Raw genomic sequence first — 17,933 nt, forward strand, 5'->3', positions numbered from 1 at the left:
CACAAAACAGCGATATCCATACAAAACAAAGCCTGAAAGTTGGTTGCATATAGGAGAAGATAAACCTTTTCATCAGCAGCAACCAATGCCCCGGGTTTCAAGAGTGGAATTTTAATCCCATGGCTGAGACTGAGGGATGGTTAGGACATAAACATGGAAGTCAGATCTGGAGGCAAATACACATTCCAGGGGAAGGTGTTTGGGAGAATATTTTTCATAACATTATTTCTCACTTGTGGTTGACTTAAATAGTTTAAGTTAAATACTTAAACTTCCTGTGCTCAGAACTCCCCCTCTTTCCTAAAAATAAAATGAACTGAATGCATAGGGTAGAAGTCTCAGAATGGCTATAAAGACAAGCCTGCCAGCATTCAATTATACTGCTATTTCCCTGTAAGTATAGCCAAAAGAAATTTTGCAAAATCAAGCAAACAAAATTATGATCTGTCTTCTGTTGCTAAAACTGTCAGGATGAATTGCCCACACTTCACTGTTTACCCTGCTCCTCGTGAAGGGATGTCAAAACTGTCTTATCTGGTGCATTCACCCAATATTCTCCTTTTTAAAAAAAATGTAATTTGGACAATTCCTGCGACTTGGCTTCCTTCAGTGGAAAGCCAGGTTGAATGGGTAGAAATCTGTTGCAAAAGGAAAGCATTGATGGGAGCCAGGGATTGGGCGGGAGATTCCCACTGCTGGGTTTCGAGCTCTCATGCCAGCTCTTTGCCCAGAGGACCCCTTCTCCTTAGTGTGGAGACTCTTCTGCTTCCTTGAATCCAGGAGGTGAAGGGAGGCTATGGTTCCTTTGGGCTTGATGGACACCTTTCGTCTTGTCTCAGGGGTTATTTAACTTGGACATTGTGATGATAGACACAGTCACACATAAATGTTTGACTGAGTCGCAGTCTCTGGGTTCATTTTCTTGCAAATTTGAAGAAGGAAATTTATGGAGCACAGAGGCTGAGCTGTGTGAAGATTATTATAGATTTTTATGTGGTGTTTTAAGAGCTAGGGTGGTGGGCAAAGAGATGGTAGTGGTCCTGTATAGCAGGAGAGGGTCTCTGGGAATGAGGTACCTTTATACTGCTTGCTTGGGGACTTGTTAACATACTCATGAATGAAATTCGGGTGAGGCATGGGAAGGAAGAGAAGTTGGTCAGTCTAATTGGCCCAGTCAAGTTGTGTCTGTCCCTGACAAATTCTCAGTTTCCTGAGAGATGACAAGAAATTGAAACTATGCTCTCTTGGCTTTCCTGGTCCAGTAAGAGGACCCTGCTCTATCTGACTAGTTTCCCTGTTCTCATTTGGGCTTTCTCCCAGCTTAACTGCAGACTTTGGCCTAGGATCTAGACTGCCTTCCATGTGGGAGACACTATCACACTGTGCTCAGCAGCCATTTGGCTGGAACTGGAAAAGATTTTTCAGTTCCAATGCTTTTCCAAGTACATAGGGTAAGTTGTGGGAAAGGCTGACAAAGGTACACTCAGCAGCCAGCTTGCACACAGGTCTCTGCTCTCTTTGTGCTTGCTTGTGCTTCCCCAGGGCGCCACATTTGGCTGAAAGGACCTAGTCTACCTTGACTTGATCCACTGTAGAGGGAGAAGCTCCCTGTAGAGAACATTCTCCATTTACTAAGAATATTTGTTTTCTTTCTGGAAGCTTTGGCCCCCTTCCATAAACCACAAATTATTACATTTTACAATATTTAAGTGTAAGTTGGTGCCATAGCTCAAACAGTGAGCCTTCCTTGCTCAACTTGCTTTGGGGAAGCCAAGTGGGATCACTAAGAGCATGAAATATACTTCATGTAAATTTTTAGAGTCTCAGAAAGGTGACGCTAGGGCAGGTTTAAGAATTCGACCGACTTTGATTCTTATAAATAACGTGGAACTTTGTAGGCTTAGTGAAACACAGAAACCTGAAGCTCCCTATTTACCAAAAAAAAAACCATTGACTCTCAAAATGGTGGCCACCAAGATGTGATTGAACCATGGACTGTAGATTTGAGACTGTCATGACTGTTCTGGAGTCCTCACAAGGGTGGCTCTATACTCTTGCACTCACTTGCTTCCAGAAATCAGCCTGTAGAAACTCATTCTGATTCTCGCAGTTCTCTAATGATAAATGGCTACTTGTAAGTAGTCTATGACACTTTATTATTTCATGTCATTAATTCCTTGATAAAACATGGATTTAGGAAATCCTTTCCATTTGTAAGCAAATGAAAAAGAATCCTAGAATAAAATAAGTCAAGATGTTTGGGTGCAGAGATCTCAAGGGAAGGCTATAATTAGATAAATAATACTAAGATGCGTAAGTGAGATTCAGCTAAGGTCTTTAGACAGGCTTTCCCCAGAGAGGCCTGATCTGGTTATTGGTGTGGAGAAAATGTGGAATAAACACGTAGACATCCTAGGGAAGACCATTTAGAAATAAGTAGAAGAATGTGCAAAGATGCTAAATCAAAAAAGCAGCTGGTCCTCGTGGACAATTAAATAACTGAAAAGATGTCCCTGTAGCCTGACTCAGAGCACTGGGTATCCCTGACGACCAAGCCTGAGGCATCCCCATGTCTCCACTAAGCTGGGCTGCAGCTGGAGTTGATGGTTGGTGCATGTCTGTGTCTTCTTGAAGCTGTCCGTGTTCTTGCTTCCTCTTGCACCGCCTCGTGCCTCTCTCCCCTGTCTCCCTGCCTCGGAGCCTAGTGTCCAGTTAGCTTTGATTCCTAACCACCCTCTCTTCCCTGTCTCCTTGCTCAGAGCCTAGTGTCCAGTTAGCTTTGATTCCTAACCACCCTCTCTTCCCTGTCTCCCTGCCTCAGAGCCTAGTGTCCAGTTAGCTTTGATTCCTAACCACCCTATGTTGTGACCTCAGCTCTGCTTCGATCCCAGTGCAAAGGCAATGGCATATCCAGATCAGATTCTCAGAAGGCAAGCATGGTCCTCTCGTCTTCATCTTTTTTCTCTTTCATAAATCTGTGACTCTTTCATGAAGGAGAAGAGCAAGCATTGTGCTGCACTGCCAAGGAGCAGCCATTCTGGGGTCTATAGGCATCACGGTTCTGCAGGGTGACTATGTGACTATGTTTCAGCTATGTATACAGGGGTCACATTGGTTCCCAGCCATGGTTAACTGAATCTAATGTGCATCCCATTAATTGTATCTGTCTCTCTCTGGTTTACCCGAATGTTTGAATGTAGGAATCTGTTGGGCACGACCTATAGTTTGGCACTGCTTAATTTGTCTCCTTCTTTCCACATGCGCAAAACCAGGAGGGCTAGATTATGAGAAAAGATATTTCATGAAGGTATCAATGCATTTTAAAAATTTGTAGATATTTAAAGTTCACTTAGACGGAACTCACACTTTTAGAGAGTTCTATCCTCAAGGATCTGTCTATCCTTGAGTCGGTTTTGTGAAGTAGTTTAAAAAGTTTATAAAACTATTGATAGCTTCACAAAAATATTTCTTTTCCAAAAAATATGAAATATGATGAATCTAAAACCAAACGGGATTAGTAATAGAACTCCAGAAGTGTCTCTTGGACAATTACAGAAAGAATTAGAGGAAGAAGGACCAAGGACATCCACTTAAACTTTAGAAAGTTTTTTTCTAGTGGAGAAAAATCAGTGGCTTAAAATGAGATGTAAAATTTTCATTCTACCCAGAAAAATTAGATCTCCACTTTCAAAAGTCATTATTTATCACCAAAAATCCATTTACTTCGGTAACTTATTTCAGTCCAGCAAGAAGGTCTTTGAATTCTGCTTAGCAGAGTTTAAAGCCTTCAGGAAAAGGTTAAACACACATCCTGCTTGTGTAGATAGTGAGTGTGGTAAATACATTGAGAACTTGCTCGGCTTTGCTTGCTGCTGTTTCATACATTCTGAATATCTTGAGCCATCTGGAAACTCTCCTTTTCTTATTTCGTAGCCTGCTGTGTCCATTAGGAAGATAGGTATACATGCATTTTTGGGTAAGCATACTTATTCTTGAAAATGATAGATAATAATAAAATAGTGCATTTTTATTTAAAAATACAGACTATGCTTAAACAAGCCTCTAAAATAATCTAATATGTAGTAATAGCTCTTGTGTTTTCTTTTTAGATCTTTATATTTCATATATAGGTCAAAAGGTCTTATCACCGTGAAAAATCATATATTGTCCCCAAATTGGAACAGATTGTGCTGACACTAGGTTAAGATATAAAAAAGCATTTTTTTTTTTTGGCATAAAGTTGCCACCTGGCATTAACATGCTCATGGAAAGAGAACAAAGCTACTACAGGTTCCTGGCACCCTTCTTCTGTTTTTCTTTGCCTTTAATAGCTGAAAGGAGACGTGATTCCAACTTTATCCCATCTGTGTCCTCTTCTGTACCATGGAGCAGTGTGGAAAATGAAGCGTAAATATCTACTACGCCAGCCTTCGGTGTTTTCCCCTCAACTTTTTCAACTTTCTTTTCTTATCCCTGAAATGTCTACGACAGTTATGTCTAACCCACCAAGTAATGAGGTGAATAAATTAGTTGGTAGATAGAGAGGACACAGCATTAGATTTGACCACAGGCAACTGAGAAATCACACTTAGGTGCCATAATCATCCTTTTACGTCCACAATTCACTGGACTCCTTTGAGTCGGTGGGGTTGTCTGTTTCCCTGGTTAGTTTCCAGGTGGAGCAATGCCAGCTCCTCGCTGGACTCGTATGACAAGTGTCTTCTCATTCAGTATTACCCAGTGGATCTCCACGTTCACAGCCTGTTTGTTGTCAGCATGGAATACCTGCTGGGTGTTGGCTGGAAATCTGCTTTGCTAGGTCTAGCCTTGCTAGTTCTAACTAGTTCTAGCTAGTTCTAGTTCTAGTTAGTTCTAGTCCTGCCACATATTCTGGGAGTCCCTTGACCTGTATAGTGAGACACAGGTCACATTCTAGTCATTTTAACATGTCCAGTGCAGAAAAATCTCTCAACATACAGTAGATGTTCAAGAAATACTCGTGAATTGCATCAAGCATTGATGCCACTTCCCCTGCTAAAGTAAATTCTCTTTTAAAAAACAGTGTGTTTTTTTTAATGATACAATATTTATTTGTAAAATTAAAAATATTTATTTAATTGATAGTTAAAATTTGTGAGTTTTAGTTTGGTCTCTACAATTAGGAAAATATTTTGTGCCTAGTAATTACTTCTTTTTAAATTGGAGAGACCAAACTAATTGCATTTCTCTTTAATTCATATGTTAATGTCTGAGATTATGTTTAGAAATACTATATTTAAATACACAATTAAGTTAAAAATCAGCTTATTAGAGTGGTCCCTGGTCCAACATGACTAGGAGTCTTCTGAGACAATAGCTTAAGCATCCAGGCAAACTAAGGTATCAGGAGACCATGTTTAGGCAAAAGCCTTTGAAGAACTTCTCCAAACGTTGACTTTGGACTTGAACCTTGCAGAAACATTTCTGCTTTTTTTTTTTGTCATTCGGTCTATGATATTTCTGTAGTGACTCTAGCACATGAATATATTTACCACACAAATGTTAATTCCAAACTAACATTTCACTATTTTCTACAAAGCTTTTACTTCAAGACCACGAGGGGTGCACCCACCCACTGAGACAGTGGGGCTGATCTATTGGGAGCTCACCAAGGCCAGCAGGACTGTGACTGAAAAGCTTGGGATAAACCTGGACTCTCTGAACAGGGCGAACAAGGAGGGCTGATGAGAAGCTAAGGACAATGGCTCGGGGTTTTGTTCCTACTACATGTTCTGGCTTTGTGGGAGCCTAGCCAGTTTGGATGTTCACCTTCCTAGACATGGACGGAGGGGGGAGGACCTTGGACTTTCCACAGGGCAGGGAACCCTGACTGCTCTTTGGACTGGAGAGGGAGGGGGAGAGGAGTGGGGGGAGGGGAGAAGGATGGGAGGAGGGGGAGGGAAATGGGAGGCTGGGGGGAGGCGGAAACTTTTTTCTTTTCTTTTTTTTTCTTTTCTCAATTAAAAAAAAAAAAGCTTTTACTTTATCCACCCTCAGGTTGGACAGATCCCTACTGTCGCCTTGTATTTTATAGAATGAATTTGTCTTTTCAAAGAAACCAGTCATCTCTAGGCAATCTCGTGCTGTGCCTGCTTGAGCATGTGCTCATTTATGCTCATTTATGTGTCTTCTCATGGTATCTAATATTTTCTCAGAGATGGAAAATTGTAGGTGGTTGATAAATATTTTAATTTTTAAAGTAATAACATATAGGTAGATATAATTCACTTTTTTTCTTTTTCCTTTTTTTTGTTTTTTGGTTTTTTGTTTGTTTGTTTGTTTGTTTTTCAAGACAGGATTTCTCTGTTTAATAACCCTAGTTGTCCTGGAACTAGCTCTTATAGACCAGGCTGGCCTCGAGCTCACAGAGATCTGCCTACCTCTGCCTACTGAGTGCTGGCATTAAAGGTGTGTGCCACCACTGCCCAGCTTATAATTTACTTTCCTATTTGTGTTACTCAGTTTTTATTGTAAACCTGACAGAACCTCGAGTCACTGAAAAGAGGGAATCTTCATGAGGAATTACCCAGACCAGCCTGTCCTGTGCTCTTGGCTATAAGAGAAGGTCTTGACTGATTATTGGTTTGGTAGAGTTTGCAAGACTATGGGAAACCACTTCCCTAGGCGAAGGGATCTGGACTACACAAGAAATCTTGCTGAGTATGGTCCAGGACACGAGGTTCCTCCATGATTTCTGCTTCCATTCCTGCCCTGAATTCCTCCCGTGATGAACTGTGACCTGAAAGTGTAAGCTAAATAAGCCCTACCTCCCCTAAGCTGTTTTTGATCATGGTGCTTATCACAGCAACAGAAAACAGACGAGCAGTCTTTCCTTGGGGAAACATCAACAGCTCAGTTCTTCTATCACACCATGCTCTGGCCAGAGTTGTACTGCAGGTTCTGAGTCAGTGAGCATCTGACATGTGATTGGAAATCCCATTAGAAGAGACCCAGAAGCTCTGCTCCAAGTTGTGCTCACCCTCTGTCTCCTGATGAAAGCTGGTACCGAGCAGAGGTCTGATAGGATTAAAACATGTGCTTCTTCCAATCTGCTTCTGCAATATCCGTATTGGAAATGTCATGCCTCGGAAAGGTTGTATCATAGTCTGGGTTTCACTTTCATCCCTTGCATGGCATTGGTTCTGAAACAAGAAACATGGAAATAGCGGAATCTTTGACTATCGACAATGAAGAATATAAAGGCTTCCAATTGGCCACATTGGACAGTGCTCGAGTGTGTTTCAATGTCAACTCTTTACAGCTGTGACTCTCAACCTGTAGGTCTCGACCCCTCTGGGGATTGAAAGACTCTTTCACAGAGGTCCCGTATCAGATAGCCTCCATATCAGAATATTTATATTATGATTTATTACAGTGGCAACAGAAATAATTTTAGTTTTGTTATGGGTCACCATAACCCAAGGAACTGTATTAAGAAGTTACAGAATTTGGAAGGTTGAGAACAGTTATGATACTAATTGGATCAAACCGTGCTTTTTAATCATGACCACTGCAACCTTACATGGTTTGTGTAAGGAAGCATCGTTTCCTTGAACACACCTCCATTAGCTGTAAGTAATTGAAAAAAAATCATTTACATATTCAAGCAGTCAAACAACACAGGATTATTCAGAAAAGAAAACCATCATGATTGGTAATCCTCTGGTGCTATCAAGTGGAGATACTTGCTTGATTGAGTAGAATTTCTTTGGCCAGTTTTTGGGCAATGTTTGGCTATGTGAAACTCTAACCCACAGAGTTGCTTTACAAGTGACTTGTTAAACATTTGCTGAAATCCGTGTACAGTGTGAGAACTGACTGCTGGGGACTGTTACATGACAAAGTAAATAAGAATTTCACTTTCAGGTAATTAAGTTTTACAGATGTACAGATGGTAAGTTGGCCTTTCTTATTTGTCATTATGGCGGAGGGTTGTGAACCCCACGCTTATCTGTGGCATTGACTGAAACATTCCCAGAAGGCACTTTTACCAGTGAGGGGCAGGTAGTTCCCAGCTTTAACCAATAACCAAACTTTTTGTAACACAGCAAAACAACTTGAAGGAGAGAGAGAGAGAGAGAGAGAGAGAGAGAGAGAGAGAGAGAGAGAGAGAGAGAAGAGAGAAATCGGGTTCTGATTTCCAGCCCTTTGAGGACCTTACATTTCTGTTTTGAAATTGTTGAGTTGATTCTGTTGCTAATTTCTATCCTATTAAAGCACAACTGCATCGCAGGAAGTCTTTAATCAGGAGCTGGGGATGGAGAGTTGAAAGAAGCCATAATTTAAAATTACTAAGCACATGTTTCCCTCTGCTTCCTCCAGACATGCAAGGGGAGTCGCTAATGATGATGAAAGTAGCCGTTTGTCCCTGATAAAGTTAACATTCAGCACGGCCTGAGTTTAGGAGCATGGTCCAGGAACTCCTAATCGACTCTACCTTTCCTGACGCTCCCTTTCTCTTTCAGCTTTGAATTAATTGCCTCTCATGGTGCTTTGTCTGCTTTCAGATCTTGAGAGACTTTTTAATGTGAGATTTTGATATGTTGGTAACTAAATTGAGGTATACAAACCCCGTATCACATAATTATCTCTGTTCTAGGATAGCTATCAGGGTCCCATCACCAGTGTGACCGTGTCCTGCCCAAGCTCCGTGCAAGAGCCAGGGTAGTTCTTGGGAAACGTTTTTCATTAGCTAATCAACAGAATCTTATGTTCATATATGATTGTAAAAATCCAGTAAAATACAGTATTTACTGACTAAATAGTGAGAAGAATGAATTCACATTTTATTTTCCTCCTTTTTTACGTATCCATCTTTGTGAGTATGTGCATATTAGGGAAAGCATTATCGAGCCTAGAGGATAACTTGCTGATGTTGGTTCTCCCCTCACCATGGAGGTTTCTGGGTTTGAACTCAGGGACTCAGGTTTGGCTGGCCAAAGACTGACTCCCTTCTGCTGGCAAGGCTTCCTTCTGCGTGCCATCCACCGAGTTTAGTTATAATTTCTTTCCAAAGCATGGTTAGAGGGATTTAATTCATGAATGTAGCATGGTAGTAGAATTATCTCCCTCATATTAATGCTCAGAGATGCAGGAGACAGAGCATGGCAATAAAACTAGGAAAAAAGCCAAAGGGGGCAGCTGCATAAAGAGATCCAAACTTTTCCCGATTTTCCTCGTGAAATTTACTCATCATTCTCCTTAGCGGGAAGAGCTCAGATGGCTGTGACAGTCATGCGATAGGAAAAGGTGAGATTTGATCTTCCCATAGCGAAGGAAGGGAAGGGGAGGGCGGGTGAGGATAATCTTGAATAAGCAATTGTATTAAACTGCTATATATCAACCCAGACCGTGAGGCGCACAAGCGAAATGAAAATGAAACGTGTCGCGTATAGAGCTACCCAGCAGCAGCACTGCTTCAGCTATGATTCCCACAAGGATAAATAATTAAAATAGTTCATTGCCTGTTTGCAATAACATGTATTACCCGTTTTACAAAGCTGGAGCTTAGGAAATGTGTTCTTTCCTACCCCAAATCAGATCGTTACCCAGGAAAAGGGGTAACTGGTCTCGGCTCAGCTGTGCGCGTGGCTGTCTGAAGTGCACCTCTGGTTCATTAGAGGTCCGCTCAGAGCCACAAGGGGGACTCTGGCAATCGATGCCACATCAAAGCAGGAACACTGTGAGATCTGAGCAGTGTGCATTTCCTGGCATGGCTCAGCGAGAGCCGCTCTGAGCACATTAGTTCAGTGAAAGAGTTGCAGACAGAGAAGAGAACACATGTCGTCATTGTGCCCGGTCCCCGCACCTGACACATGTTACCACTTTTCTATGGACGAGCTGCAGGGCTCCCAGAGCCTGGGTTTTGTAGTCCCTGTGGCACAGGAAGGAACTGCTTGCCCTTTCTGCAGGGTTCTGTGGCTCTATTCTTCCACAGAGACTAAGCCACTAGTTAGTGTATTCTGGGACTTCAACAAGCACACAAAGCTTTGGCTTCACATTCTGCAGTCTGACAGCCCAGAAAGAGAAAGAGCAGAGATACGTACTGACAGTTGTAGAATGGGAAAACATGGCTAATGCTTTGGAAAAACTGCCCCACTAGGTCAGTCAGTGGAGACGCAAGAATAGTGCGCCTAAGGCTAGTGGAGTAATAAAAGGATTTGTACTGGTTTAAAAATATGAAAACAAACTATAGTTCATATATACATATGAACAATACACATACATACTTACCAGCAATACAAGAGATAAAGAAGAATAATTGGGATTTGAGAAAGAGCCGGACATAGGGTACTTGGGAAGGCTGAGAGGAAGGAGAAAATGATGCAATTATATTTTAATTTCAAAACATAAAATAATAAACCCAAATTCTTTTTTAAACCTTTATCAGTGAGATTACATTTTTATTGTGCCATGGCCCTATGTCCCTGCAGTTTATGTTGCTATAGAAAGGGATCTACCGTAAGAATTTACAGTCTGGCTTCTTTTGAAAACTGGCCACTATTTTCTGCCATACGTTCAGACTGCAAAGAATTTATGACAACCTTACCTCTTTATCCCAACATCCAAGAGTTAAAACCAGAACATTTCGGTTCAACTTCAAGAAGATAAAAGAGAATAAATTGCTGAGTCTTTCCCTGAGCGTCTCTGAATGTTCTTGAAGTCAGGTTTTGCCTGAATCTTTAAACTAGAGAGGGCTTGAATGAAGCAAATTCCAGTGATGAGGAAACCGTGCTGATGTTTTAAACCTTCTGTTTTATGCTAACCTTCCACAGTGTCAGGAGTGAGTGCCAATGTCTCTCAATGGGTTACATACAGGTTTTCTTCACATTTATGCTGCTCCAGGACACTATGAACTTCCGAGACTTGAATGTATTATACATGGCATGTTTTTGTAGTTTCTTATGTTCAATGACATACTCTTTCAGTAAATCATTCCTTGAATTTTTCCTAAAGTCATTGTTGAATGGGTTGGGGGACAGATTAGTTAGGGAGAGTTGGGTAATTAGAGGTGTCTTGTCGGGATGCTTGGCCAGGTCTATTCATGTACACTTTGTGGATTAGGTTCTGTGGCGTTTCCTTCATTTTTTTTTCTCTTGGTATTTTTCTGAAAGAGGATTTATTATCACAGATACGAAATGTAACATGTACTTCTGTTTTCAGATAGTGTGGCCAAATATAGAAGTTCTGGATACAAGTATGTAGAAAGTTTGTTTCTTTAAAAAATATATATAGGTTAAACTTTGGCATCCTCAGTGGTAATAATTTAAAAAGTCCTCATGGAAAGTCTGCTTATGAGGGGCTCATTGTGCTGCACTTTCTATAGATGATTGCTAAGGGCCAACACATTGTGTCGTCTGAAAATGCAATTCTAACCCTGAAATGCACAGAGAGTCAACTGATGCTGCTTCAAGAACATGCTCTTGAGCCGGGCGGTGGTGGCGCACGCCTTTAATCCCAGCACTCGGGAGGCAGAGGCAGGAGGATCTCTGTGAGTTCGAGGCCAGCCTGGTCTACAAGAGCTAGTGCCAGGACAGGCTCCAAAGCTACAGAGAAACCCTGTCTCGAAAAACCTAAAAAAAAAAAAAAAAAACATGCTCTTGAAATATAAACATGCAGACAGCCTGACCTCCATGTTTGCCTGTCATAATTGACACACTAAGTGGGGACTTTTCAAAGGTACCCAGCTTTCTCATGTCATCTTGTCTTATTTATGTTAAACAGAATAGTCAATTTAATCAGATCAAAACCTTCCAACTTCAAACTTGCTGATTATTCAAAAAAATCCTATAGTAAAGTAAAGATGCAACCCTCATACACCCTGTAGAAATATCAACATGTAACCTTCATGCATCCTGTAAAATTATTAACATGTAACGTTCATGCTCCCTGCAGAGTGATCAACATGTAACCCTCATGCATCCTGTAAAATTATCAACATGTAACGTTCATGCTCCCTGTAGAGTGATCAAGATGTAACCCTCTTGCTCCCTATAGAAATATGACACATTTCAGTATATGCTTCCAATGCCTCTGAGTTTGATTTTTATATTCTTAACACTGCTGTTAAATTCTTCTGGAGTAGAAAAGCAAAGTGTACATAGCATTAAGAGATGTGACATTTGGTGATATGTGGCTCCCTTAGGAGTGCATAAGCACTTGAGATGCAACCCTTTTCTAAGCTTTCAGGCACGCACAGTAGTTCAGGGTAGGTTAATTAATTAAACATGTTACAGAGACATTGCAAATAGATAAGATTGCTAGATTCAGATATTTGTATTAAAAAAAAAACCTTCCTTTTGACAAGAGCACCATGTTTTCACTTGTACTTTTTTAAAAAACCTAAAAGCCATGTCTCTTTTAATCTTTTCTTTTCTGTATTTGAAAATGCTTTCCGAATGTCTGAATTTCATTCTTTAGAATGCAAAGGGCCTAGGTTGCAATTGGGCTTCAAGTAGTAATTCTTCTTTAGCAGCACCTGGGACTCCCCTAGGCATAGGCAAGAGTCTTTGTTCAACAGCTCTGCCTCCTCTGCTCCCTGCCGTCTGTGGCTCATCCTTCCGGGCATCCTAGGCTGTATCGATAGAAAAGGGGAATAAAAGTTGCAGTTGAAGTTGATTAAAGCTGGAAGCAATATTATAACCATATACAAAAGCCAACAATGACAGGTTGTACATTGAGAGCTGGGTTTTTAACAAGCAACCATGGAAGAGGTGTAAAGTTCATTTATATTTATTATAATGTGTCTCAATACTTGGCTACTAATGATGCAAATTCCGTTTCACTAGGATAAACATCACTTATCTCTGAGCTATTTGCATAATGGCAAAATAATATATGTGTTTATATTAGAGTATCCCTTCACTCAAACAAAGTTTATTTTTTGTTCCTTTTATGGAGCTCAATTTTAAGTGCAAACAATTCTATTAAGGGGGAAAATGCACACAGAAACCAACCCCTGACAAAACAATCTGTCATCGTGGTACTGCGTTCCGTTTGAAAAACATAAACAGCGAAGAAATAAAAACAGTTTTGACACAATACTCAGTATGAGATAATTAAATCAAATATAGGCATATAGAGTAAAAGTGGGCCCTGGCAACATTTTCAAATGGGTGTTCGGGGAAGACCACTTTAAAGAGATACTGGACATAGTACCCAGACACCCGGAAGGCTAAATACAGAGGAGCAGAGGAAGGGCATAGCTGACGTATTCCTGGCAGTTTAAGAACAGCAGTGACTGGGGTAGCTTGGAATGAAGGAAAGTAAGATGAGTAAACCCTCCAGAGCAAGGGAAGTTCACAGAGAGACTTGTGGGTAAACGACATTCTTGGATGCTTTTGTATTTGACATGGGAAGTTGCAGTCTAGTTTCCAACAGACCATATGTCATTATTGGATTCATTTTGATGATGGCCTCACAGCAACTAGTCAGAAGGCTGCGGGAATAACACTAGGCGGGAGAAGATGGCAGCTTGGACCAGCGTGGGCTCGTAGCAGGAGTCAAAGTGGTTGGAGTTTCTGTGTAGATGGAATGAGAGGGTATGCTGTCTGGAAGTTTTGTTTGCAGGTGTGACAGAAGCAAAGGAATCAAACGCTGGTACAAGGCTCAAAGCTGCCCCTCATTTTGCAGACGACATAACCAGAGTAAATGATCTTTCAAAAGGAGATTTCATTGGTCAGAGCTTCTTAAGCCCACAGTGTCATGAGTACAACTCTCAGATTCTGCCGTTTGGAGTTGAAATAATTCCATCCTTGCTTTCAGAAATTTCTCCTCAGCGATGGTTCTCTTTCTGGCTTTGTTACCAATTGAGTTCACACATGTGCCTATCATATTGCATTGGGTACTGATCCCTCAGAGTGTCATTTACACTTGTGACTGCTTCCCAATAATGAGTGGCAATTAGATCTACTGTTGGGCCTATTATTTAATTATTTTATAAAGCTCATCCATCACAATGAAGCACATCTTCCTAAATTTAATGGTAATTTTAGACATTATGCTAAGAGTACATTTACAGATTTTAGGGAAATGCAAAAAGGTTCCACGACACAAAATTAGTAAAGCCTACTCTTAGCTCTTTTGCCTCTCCCTAGAAGAATACAAAGGGCCCTCCTCACAGGTGACATGACCCTCAATATGGAGATACATTGTTGTGGACCTACTATGTGCCGAGCCATCATTTACAGTATTTCATTACAGCAAACATTAAAGGGCTGGGTTATTCCCGTTGTATGTCAAAGGAGACTGGCGCTTAGAAAAAAGTAAGGAAATGTTCCAAAGGTATATATGCCTTGTGAGTAGAGACTCAGATTCCAATGAGCTTTCTTCTTGTAGCTTGTTACCACAAAATATGCGGCATCTCACCAGGAATGATTGATGTCACCGGTACAGAGTAGCAAGTAGACCTTTGTCACCAATAAGTGGGGTGGTGGCATAAAGATCAGAGACAATCAAAGTCATGAAGGGGACAATATCCACTCAGCAGCTGCTAGTCCCGCCCACCCCATCTCGGCAATGGGTCAATGGGTACCACTCCTTTTTATAAAGCATTTGGACTATTCCTAGGGCAGAGGAAAGAGAGCTAGAAATACAGATTAGTCAGAGTGTGCTTGCATAAACACACTCCAGGTGCTGGATTCCACCCCCAGGACTACGGAATCCAAGCAAATCAAACAGGAAGAACAATTCTAACCTATGAGTACTTCCAACATAGTTTTACAAATTATTTTCTATTGTTTGTAATGCTAGGGAATAAACCCAGAATCTTATACAGTCTAGCGTGTGTTCTTTCATATATGTGTGCTCTAAGCCCCAGATACCCTTCCTAGAAGGAATATTATTATCTCTCACCCAACTTATATCCCCATCCACACATGCCTTGTGTATGGGCATGGTGTTCACCTAACAGGTGCCCCCCAACCCTTTAAAGTGTGAGCAGAGCAGGGATGGGATTGGGTCATGTCCTGATGAATAGTCTGTGTCAATCCCTCTGAAGGCACTAGACAACACTACCTGGGCTTGATTTATAGTCAAATCTTCATGGATACTTCCTTAGCAATTCACAGTAGCATGGTCTATGATGTCTTTTACTTCATTTTCTCTGAAAGGAGCATAAGTAATAATTTTTACTTTACAGGAGTTATTTTGAGAAAACTGAATGCAAGACCAAATACCAAATGAAAACCTGTTATTTCTGTCTTCTTGTCCCGGAGCAGATCCTCCACCATATCAAGTAATTCTTTCCGTTCTAATCAAACCAATCTTTTTGTGAATGGGTCTGGACTGACATATGACAGCCAAGAGGGAATCTGAAAATCCCACCTCTCCCCTCAATCCGTTAGTATTTTTTTTTTTCGGTATGTAAGAAGAGCTAACACTATTCAGATCTTGAAGCTGAACAATATATCATGATCTTGTTTAGTAAACAAATGACATAAATCGTACACAGCTGTATTTTATTTTAGGAATTAAATGCTATATATTGCACAAATGATTTAATACTGTTGACAGGAAAGAGACCTTGCTGGATACTTCTATGAATTCTTCCAAGATGTGTGTATGTGTGCGTATGTATGTGTGTTCACATGTATGTGAGTATGTAGGACCATGCATAGGTATCTGTTTTTCTCTTTCAGCTTTACAGGAACAGGGTCTCTTATGGTTTTCTGCTGCCTATGTCAGGCTAGCTGGCCCATGAGCTAAGTGCAATTCTCCTGTCTTCTCTGGGGTGAGCTAGAATTAAATAGGCTTGCACGTCTGTGCATGTCTTTTTACATGTGTGCCCTAGATCCCAAATCAGGTTTTCTGGTTTGCATGCACACAGAGTAACATTGAGCCTTTCTCAGCCCTTCAACATTTTTGTGTGCTTTTGTGGCCTCTTGTGATAGAGACCAATCTTTTTTACCCTTGTTGACAATTTGGTGTTTACCAATTTAAGATAGAACAAAGGACAACTGTTCCAAAGGAAGACTTCTTTCCTAGGGAAGACGGTCTGCAGCATTGTGCCAAGGGCATCCTTTCCTAGAGAAGGTTGCTGGTCGCATTGTGCTGTGGCTTAAATACTTCATCAGAGGTGCTGGCTTCTGCTTTGCTGTAATTTGCGGAAGGCTCCAAAAGTGACTGAGCTCTAGGAAAACAATTTACTTGCCAAGTAGAAGAGGCTGAACACCTGTTTTCACTTGATCTTCAAGAGCCACTTAAAGATGAAATGAACTTTCATTACAACTCTGGAAAATGTCAGAGAATGAAACTGGAAGGTAAGTCGGTTGGGACTATTCTAATCAAGAAAATATGAATGAATACTACATTCATGTTCTTTTAGCAATTATTGTATCTAGTCTATATAAATTCATGTATTTATGAATTTAATATTCATTAATGAATGAGTAAGTCTCCCAATTCAATACTTGACATAAAAGAATACTTGTAATTAATGGTCCTTCAGTCAAATAACATCTCAACCTCCAAGCTTTAAATATTGCTTTGTGTTGTTGAGAATAGAGGTGGGGTTGGAGGAAGTGACCCCTCAACTCTCTAATGTGTCCCAGGTGAGCAAAAATTCAATTGAAAAGCTATATATTAACTTGAAAAAAGGCGCACAAGTTTTTTACATCTTCGTGGGAGAACTCAATGTAGAGAGAAGGCCCTCAGAGCTGGCAAGGACAGAAGTGCCTGTGTAATTGGTTGAACCAGGAGTAGCCACGGCGAAAGTCGCTGAAATGTGTGACTTTTCTCACTTCTCTTCTTCTCTGCTGGTACAGAACAAGGGGCTTTCACAGATGAGAGCTCTGCCTTGTTTCTCTGGTGATAAAAATGTCTGTTTCCTTGTACACTGAATTCCCTCCACAGCTTTCCAGGGAGTGTGAACACAAAGTCACCTTCTTTCCAGACTGCGCTGTTCCTCTACTGTTGAGCCTCAAGTCCCCACACACAGTTCAATTCCAAGCTGTGCTGCACACTGAGACATTCGGGCGTGTCATTGAGTATGACTCAATGCAACACCCTGTTTGTTTCTTTCCTGGTCTCAATGACATGTTGGGCTTCTTTCTTCAGAAAGCAGTCCTTAATGACCCGGATGCCTTGTACAGAGTGGTAGCTGATCGTGTTACGCTTTGTGAGTCCGTCAGCTTGTGAATATGGAGTAGGTTGTTGTGCGCCCTTCTGCTCTCTTCCCCACTGGAGCCCTGACCCCCACCTTTTGACCTGCCAGTCCTCTGAAATTAGTCTCCACTTTATTTCCATGAAGATTATTTATTTCATTACCAAGGGAGGATTATACTGTCTGTGCGGTTTGAGACGATACTTCTAGATATATTTTTAAATACCTGATAAGCTCATCCCCAATACTTCCCATGGCAGGATCTACTTTCTTGAGTACTTTAATGTACACTTTTCACTGAAGCCTCTTCTTACCTTGGTAAGATAAAGGAGGTCAACTGTGCTATAGCATCGTAAGAGAGAGATGGAAAGTACCCAACATGGGTTCTGCTCCAATAATGTGTATCTGAAGATTACATAAAAGTCATAAGGCAAAGAGTCATTTATGCTTTAAATAAAGTTAATGGAATAGGAAAATATTTGCTGCAATTTCTTTCAATAAATAAGCCGATTATAATTATGTAAGCAGGTGAATTACAGAATATTTTCTGAGCCTCTTTTTGGAAGCCAGGAAATGAAATGGAATGCATTATACTAAAGTAGTTCCCTTTCTCCCGATTGTCAACAGAGATTACGGGTGTAATTGGGAGTGAGTAAATAAGTGATTGGTGGTGTTAAATATGACATTTTAGTCCTGCTTCCACTGCCGCTGCCGCCACCATCACCATCTCCACCATCAATATCACCACCACTGTGCCACCTACACCAACACCTTCACCATCACCACCACCACC

General features: G+C 40.9%; 1 protein-coding gene across 2 annotated transcripts in view; it reads left to right on the top strand.

Moving 5' to 3' along the window:
• The window catches only part of Gpc6 (glypican 6), a 991,863-nt gene that overhangs the window by 307,379 nt on the left and 666,551 nt on the right, over window positions 1-17,933 (top strand). The window lies entirely within an intron of this gene.

The sequence above is a fragment of the Microtus ochrogaster genome, chromosome 17 (genome assembly GCF_000317375.1).
Source record: "Microtus ochrogaster isolate Prairie Vole_2 chromosome 17, MicOch1.0, whole genome shotgun sequence".
Classification (NCBI taxonomy): domain Eukaryota; kingdom Metazoa; phylum Chordata; class Mammalia; order Rodentia; family Cricetidae; genus Microtus; species Microtus ochrogaster.